This window comes from Oratosquilla oratoria, chromosome 17 (genome assembly GCF_046742065.1).
Source record: "Oratosquilla oratoria isolate Oo_2021 chromosome 17, ASM4674206v1, whole genome shotgun sequence".
NCBI lineage: Eukaryota > Metazoa > Arthropoda > Malacostraca > Stomatopoda > Squillidae > Oratosquilla > Oratosquilla oratoria.
In genome coordinates, this window is record NC_134793.1 from 31,869,058 (window position 1) to 31,876,684 (window position 7,627).

Below are 7,627 nucleotides of genomic sequence, written 5' to 3' on the forward strand. Positions count from 1 at the left end.
GGGGAGGGCGGGGTCCCTGCCCGAGTGCCACAAGCAATCGCGCAGGCCCTCCGGCGCGAAGGGTGGTGGCAGGACGACGGGGAATGATGAAGGGATATGCCGTCGAGGAGGAACCGTCTTGGGTTGGTCTTGGGCCCGCTCGAGAGCAGGGATGTCTAAGGCTTTCTCCCCTTTCTCCTGCGGGAACCAGGCGTTTGGGGAGAGTGCTACCGCCGGTGAGTCCCCCGACCTGTCGACAAACATATGCCCATCAGGGTTTAAACGAGGGTTCTCCAGGAGAGCACCTAATGCGTCCAGAGTGTTAGAGGTGGAAATCCTGGAGGGCGTGGAGGCCGGGGCGGAGAGGGGTCGAATCTTATATAGAACCTTAGCCCCCTCCGCGTCGTTGGCCCACTTTAGGATAACGTCATCTCTCCTCCTCCAGCCCTCCAGTAGCGAGTAGTCGGGAGACCAGGCCACTAGCTTGTGATCTTCTCCAAACGAGTACTCCCAGGACCGGGGAAGGTCACACCATGAGAAGGGGTGAACTCAAGAGTCCGTCATGGTAGGAGGATAAGGTAAAGAAGAACTGTAGTGGTCCTCCACCCCGTCCAACCCGACGGACGTCTGATTGGGGGGTTCCTCCTGAGAGGGGCCTTCTAGTCCTATACCTGTCGCCGGCACGGAGGGGCGGAGGGAAGGACCAGGAGGGAGAGTGGGAGGGGGGGCTAGAGCCGTAGGTTCAATAGGAGGTTGCTCTGGAGAGGGGTGCGTTATGATTTGCGCGGTCTGAAAGGCCGGATAATGTGAAATGGCCGATTCAAGGACGGGGCCTATCAGGGACGGAAGGAGGGCAGCCACTTGGGCAGCCAGAGTTCCCTCTCCCCTCGTTTCGTCCCCCGGCTCCCTGCCCTTGTGGGATTTACGGCGAGGAAAAGGAGAGCGAGGAAGGGAGGGTGAGTTGGGGGGAGAGGCTGTGGAGGGTGGGGACAAGCTGAGCGTCCTGGACCTCGGTGAGGCAGACCTCTTTTTCGAGCGAGATTTCCTGCCGGGTTCACGTGAGTGAACTAGGGAGGAAGACGAGTTCGTGGGGGTGCTTGACAAAGCAAGCCGTAAGGGTTTTAAGGACCCTTGATGGTCGGATGTATGGGGCTGCCGAGAGGCCTGAGGACGCTCGGGGACACCATACTCCGTAACATCAGACTCGTCCCCTTGTACTCCGAGAGGCCCAGGTTGTCCACCAACGGAAGTCTCGGAGACATAGGGAGACGGATGGCGAGGGCGAACGAGGCCCAATTCCACGCCTAACGCCGGATCCGCCCACACCAGGGGGGGGGGTCGTCAGCGGATTTCAATTTCCGAGCTCTGCGCCATGCCTCCCGAAGAAGTTCGAGGGCGGCTAGCTTGGAACGGGTTTTGGGAGGAGCAGCACGAATCTCCTCAACCCGCGCTTTGCACACAACGCAGGCTAGGGGGTTAAAGCCAGCTTGTGAGAAACAAGGGGCATGGCGGGAGCAGAGGTCGTGGTGGCCGTCTGACGAGATCCTGGCTGTGCAGCCGGATTCCACACACAAGCGTTTGGTCTGAAAATAGAATAATGATAATCATAGAAGGGGTGTCCCAAAGGTGTCTGGACACAACACCGAAGGGGAAAAACTGCAGGAGAACAGGTAGGGCTCCCTACGAGAACACACGAGCACGAGCAGGAACCAGACTTACCGGCATGAAAAGAAGATGGGTTGTGGAGCGACCGACTCGTCTGGTTCCGCGATGCTAAGTGACGCGACGTCCGGCTCGAGCTAGCCGGGTAAGAAGGGAGGGAATAGGGAGGGGGAGGTGGGGTCGACAATGCGCATGCCTGCACAGAGCCGGGAATTTTAAATTTCCGATGATTTTGGCGGAAAATTCAAACCACACTCAACCTTCGGGAAATGGCCATATGACCAGGAGTGTGGTATGGGATTATCGCTATAGCTTCGCTGTGCAGGTTTCTTTCAGCCGATAAGTTCATGTTTGGGTGGAACTTCTTTATAGATTGGTTTTTAATATTATTTGAAAACTTTGTGTGCGCACATTTTTTCTTTGTGTGTGCGCGCACATGCGCACAGCTTAGAGGGAACGTTGGTGACAACACACAGAAAACGGGGCACCGCGGACTCTATCTATAAGTGTATATACCAAGAGTCGTTTCCTTCTTATTAAGGAGGTAGTACCCAAGTCAAAGGCATGTACCTACTCCCACCTATTCCACTCCCATCCATCATCCTCTCCTCCCTCTCACTTTAGCTCCTCATGGATGATGGGTCATCCCCGTATCACGTCCAATACCCTGGGTCAGAAGCAATGAAGCAGGGCACAGTACGACCACAGCAAGGCCGCTTCACTTAATCGGCGAGCCACCCTCTCCGTCCCCTCATGCAGGAAAAGAGAAGACGGGAAGAAATCCCTTCGGGTTGCGTCAAAACATCATTCACACACAACCACCGACCACCACCCTTCACCGCCCCCCCCCAACTCCCTGCACAACAGCATAATCTATAAACACCCATTATCCACTCATCCCTATCTCCTGCCTCCTCCCCTCCTTACTCAACAGATATTCACTTCTTGCTCAACGTCCCTTTCACCCCATCCATCCACCTCATCCTCGGCCATCCCCCCAAATTCACTCCATCCACCTCTGCCTTCCACACCTCTTTTACTAATATTTCTTCACTCATTCTTCCTACGTATCCAACAGAGCTGGGCGCGTTGCCGCTGGACAGGTAGTGCGTTACCGAAAAATCTGGTGTGTGTTTCCTTCAATGCGTTATCGATTTTAATTTCCTTAGAGCCGTCCGCGTTACTGCGCATGTGTATATATATATATATATATATATATATATATATATATATATATATATATATATATATATATATATATAAGACTGAAGGTGGAAGAAGCAGACGAGGAGTAATGGGAGAATTTCACGCTTTAACGTTTCGACCCGCAGGGTCTTGATCACAAAGCTAACAACTCAAACGTAACAGGATATTTTAAACATGGACGGGTCATCTCATGGGACGCTTCGGAGAGCTTGTTATTTTATTTGCGTATTCTTTTATTATTAATAAGCTTGTGGCTTTTGCTAAACATATAAAGCCTTCTATATGATTAATGTTGTTATTAGTGTTGATATATGCTGCTTCAATTGTCTTCCTTAGTTTCTTGGATGATCCTTTATTTAATACGGTTGTGTTGTTCCAGTCTGGAAGGTGGCCATGTTTATCCACATGCATTACTATGGAGTTAGATGTCCTATGGGCTTTTACGTCATTTCTATGTTCATTTATCCTTTTATTAAGTCCGCGACCAGATTCACCAAAATATGAAGAGGGACAGCTTTTACACGGGATTTTATAAACAACGCTGTTTTCGTTAGTGGGATTATTGTATCTACGTGTTACCAAATGTCCTACTTTGTTACCTGACGTCCTGGCTATTTTAATGCCCGCTTTTAGGAGAAAAGTGTCTAAGTATGAATTGACATTAGAGTTTGGTACTGTAATATATCTGGTTTCATTATTACATTTATCATCATTCTTATTTTTATCTTTACTTTTGTTAATTATTTCTTTGGCTTTCTTTTTCAACCTACATAAGAGACCTTTTGGATATTTGAGTTTGATGAAAGTCTCAGTAATATGTTGTAATTCAAGATCTAGAAATTCTTTACTGCATATACGAAATGCTCTGAGGAAGAAACCTATTATAATACCTGTTTTAGTTCTGTCATTATGTCCTGAGTAGAAGTGTATATAATCTTCTTTATTGGTGGGTTTCCGGTATACTGAAAATTTCACATTTTTATCTATTCTATGGATAATTGTGTCTAAGAAAGGTAATTTTCCGTTATTTTCATTTTCTGCAGTAAATTGTATATTTTCATTTACACTGTTTAATCTCCTGAGTTTGTTGTTAATGTCTGTATCCTTAGGTACAATTACGAGTATGTCATCAACATACCTAAACCATTTACTTTTCCTACCCATTATTGTCATGTATTCTTCTGTTTCGAGTATTTCCATGTATAAATTTGCTAACACTGCAGAAAGGGGACTACCCATGGCGAGGCCAGAATGTTGTCTGTATTCAATATTATTAAAAGTGAAAGCGCCAAACCCTACACAAAGAGAAATTAATTCGAGGTAATCTTTTTTTGGGGACGGGTAGATCTTCATTTTTCAAATTATTTACTACTCGTTCAACAGCATTTAGAGCGCCTTTTATTCTCGAGTATATAAAGAGGTGACATCGTAGCTGACTAGTTTCTTGTTATTGAAATCTAAATCTTTTAATCTGTTAATTAGATCCGAAGAATTTCGTAGATGTGCATCACTAATAGTTCCTAAAGTATTGTATAAAGGTTTAGCTAAACATTTGGCTAACTTATGAGGTGCACTATTGATTCCTGAAGTTATGGGGCGCATAGGAATTGTGTGTGTGTGTGGTGTGTGTGTGTGTGTGTGTGTGTGTGTGTGTGTGTGTGTCATTGATATCAATGACAGGGAAGGTTCCCTGTCATTGATATCAATGACAGGGACAAACAAAACCTTCCCTGTCATTGATATCAATGACAGGGAGGGTTTTGTTTGTTTGTCAAAGGCAGCAAGTAAATTAATTATAAATACAATTGGGAAACATGCATGGTACGGGAAAGGGAATCCCCAGAGAGCCAGCGGGATGACCTGTCCATGTCCCCGTCCTCGGATGTATAAATGTGAGGTCCAAACTGTTTGTAGACAGCTTACTGAAGAAGACCGAGTCGGTCGAAACGTATAAGCAATAAAAAGTTCCAGCTCATCTTCGCTCATTCTTCCTCCACCCACTCTCACACACACACACACACACACACACACACACACACATATATATATATATATATATATATATATATATATATATATATATATATATAAATTATCCTCTTTTGGGTAGGAAACGGGGAGGTAAGTTCCGTCCCCAACGCACGTACATACTTATACAGATTTTCTAATATGTAGGTTCTGTCACTTCACCTCCCCGACATCCCAATTTTCATCAACCAATTGAGACCCCGGCTTGTAGCTCATGTGATCATGTAATCGTGTGATCATATGACCATGTGAAAATACATCCCCCTCTTTGAATACCTGTACACGACTGTATAACTCACTCCTCTGGAGTCTTCTTCGTTTGTCTTGCATTTCTCCGAAGGAGGTATTTGTGCCAATCAAATAATTTACAGAGTACGTCTCTTTTTTTTTTTCTTCTACCTTCCTGACATGTGTACGGAACCAGTTTTGGTAGAGCTTCCTTCAACATCTCTATGCACCTGTTTTATCTGCTGACATAATTATATCTTTGAAATATTCATAAACTCCTCGTCATTCGTGTCATCGATCAGGCTTGTGAGTTCGTAATCTGCCCTACTATTCTCGTAACTTCTGGCTTTCGTAGGATCTTCTCGTCTGTAATCCATTTTGTTCCCTTCTCGATTTTCTTACTTTTTCTCATTAGGATTTTTTCTTTTTTTACATTAATGTGAGGGAGGCAAACGCAAAAGTGGTAGGCAAGGGTTTGGAGTTGGTGAGTGAAATTCGAAGTTAGTAGGAGATGAGTCAGTTGTTGTTTGCAGATGACACTGCTTTTGTACCCGAGTCTGAGGATAGACTGAAATATATTTAAAGATGGCAACTACCTAAAGCTTTAGCAGAGGAAACACAATTTAAGGACGAAGTTTTTATTGATTGCACAAGGTTTGCAGATGACACTGCTTTTTGTGAGTCTGAGGACAGACGTAAATATATTTAAAGATGGCAACTACCTAAAGCTTTAGTAGAGGAAACACCATTTAAGGACGAAGTTTTTATTGATTGCACAAGGTTTCGATCTGAGCCCGAATGCAAAATCTGAATATATAAGAGCCTCGGTGAAGGGGCGGGCCTTGAAGGTCCAGAAGTCCTCACGGTTCGTTTTCCTAAATTATTTTCACCACAGGAATTTAATTAATTGCCGGATGTGGGAGGGGGAGGGACAATTTTGAACATTCCCTTTCTCTGTGCTATACTATTTGACCTTCGAATAATCGCAGCTTCCAGACACTTCCTCCTTATTCTGTCGGTTTATATGTGATTAATTCTGCCTTATTCCAGTTCATTAGGTGGTCAGGGCTATCCCGGTGTGTCACATACGCGTTAGTGGTAGTATTACGGTGTTTACGAATGGGTCACGATATGTTTCGCTGATGTAACGTTTGTTATATCCCTTTACAGACGTGATTTCTTTTTCCTCCTTTTTCACTTTTGCAAATTGTTTTATTGTCCTGCAGGTTTGGCATACCATTCCCATGGTGACGGCGTCACTGGTCGGTCGTATAATCCTACCTGCTGGTTCACTATGTTAATGACGGTGTCACGATCCATCTATGGGCCAGGCTAGTCGCGACACGAAAAAATAATAATAATAAAATAAAATAAGGCCGTGCGCAGTTCGGACGAGTGACAGAGTTATAAATTATTATTTACAATAACAAAAAAAAAAAAAAAAAATGCGCACACAACATAAACGGACATAGAACAAGAGAAGAATAGCAATATGTGTTAAATGAATAATAAATGGATAATCAATTATCAGGTAGAGTAGCTGGGTGTGCGCTTGTATGCAGCACGTAAGAATAGGTGGGCGAAATGAAATCTTGATTCTGGTTGCTAGAAGTCGCACCAACGGAAAGTCATCTGATCCGATCTTCAAATCTCGGGAACAAATGAGTTATTTGAGGAGAGGCTGATGTACGATAACTTCTGGTAGGGGAGTCTTCTGGTAGTCAGCAACACGTAGGAGATTTGTTGATGTTTCGTAGTCGAGAACTAACAGAGAGAGAGATTATAGAGTCATACTTAGTTCAGCAGCAGTCTGGAGATGTCCGAAGCCATTCAGAAAACGAAGGCTTTGCACTTCGCATGGAGATTCCCAAGTTACGAGTTCGGTACTTGAGGTCCAAAGGACTTGTTTAGTTGAGTTGTAATCGACGAAAGTAAAAATTTGTCTACGTAGATTCAGATGACCCGTGGGCGTCTGCTTCTTTTCTTGTCTTCTCTCTTCCCTGTGGTCTCTGCTTCTCCCCGTTCTGGTTCTCTCTCGGTAGTCTCGGGTCGCTCTCTGCTTTGCCTTTTATAACCCGGGAATGGGCGCATACGTTTCCGGGATGCAAACACGTATCCAAAGTAGGTAGTTTAAACAACCTTCAACCTAGTGAAGATTAGAAAAGATCATATAAGATTTGTATGCATGCAGAAATTCTTTGTACGAAAAAATGATAAAAATTATATTATGCAACTTAATTACTTCTTTAAATTTACTTTCCTAATTTCCTCGATTTTTATGACTGGGCTAGCAAAGAAAATTTAGCCCCTGGTGGCAGATTAAAACTAACAAATATATTTGAGTTTGGGGGAATTCTTGTCAATTTTTGGAATATATGAGGATAGACTCAAGTTTAACCAAGATGTTGATACATTGCTTCATCCTGTGGGGGTGAAACACACTCGGAGTGGCTAGATGTGTTTTGTTATTGAAGAAAAGATGAAGATACACGAGATGTAGCCACTTAGCGGCTACTGTATGAAC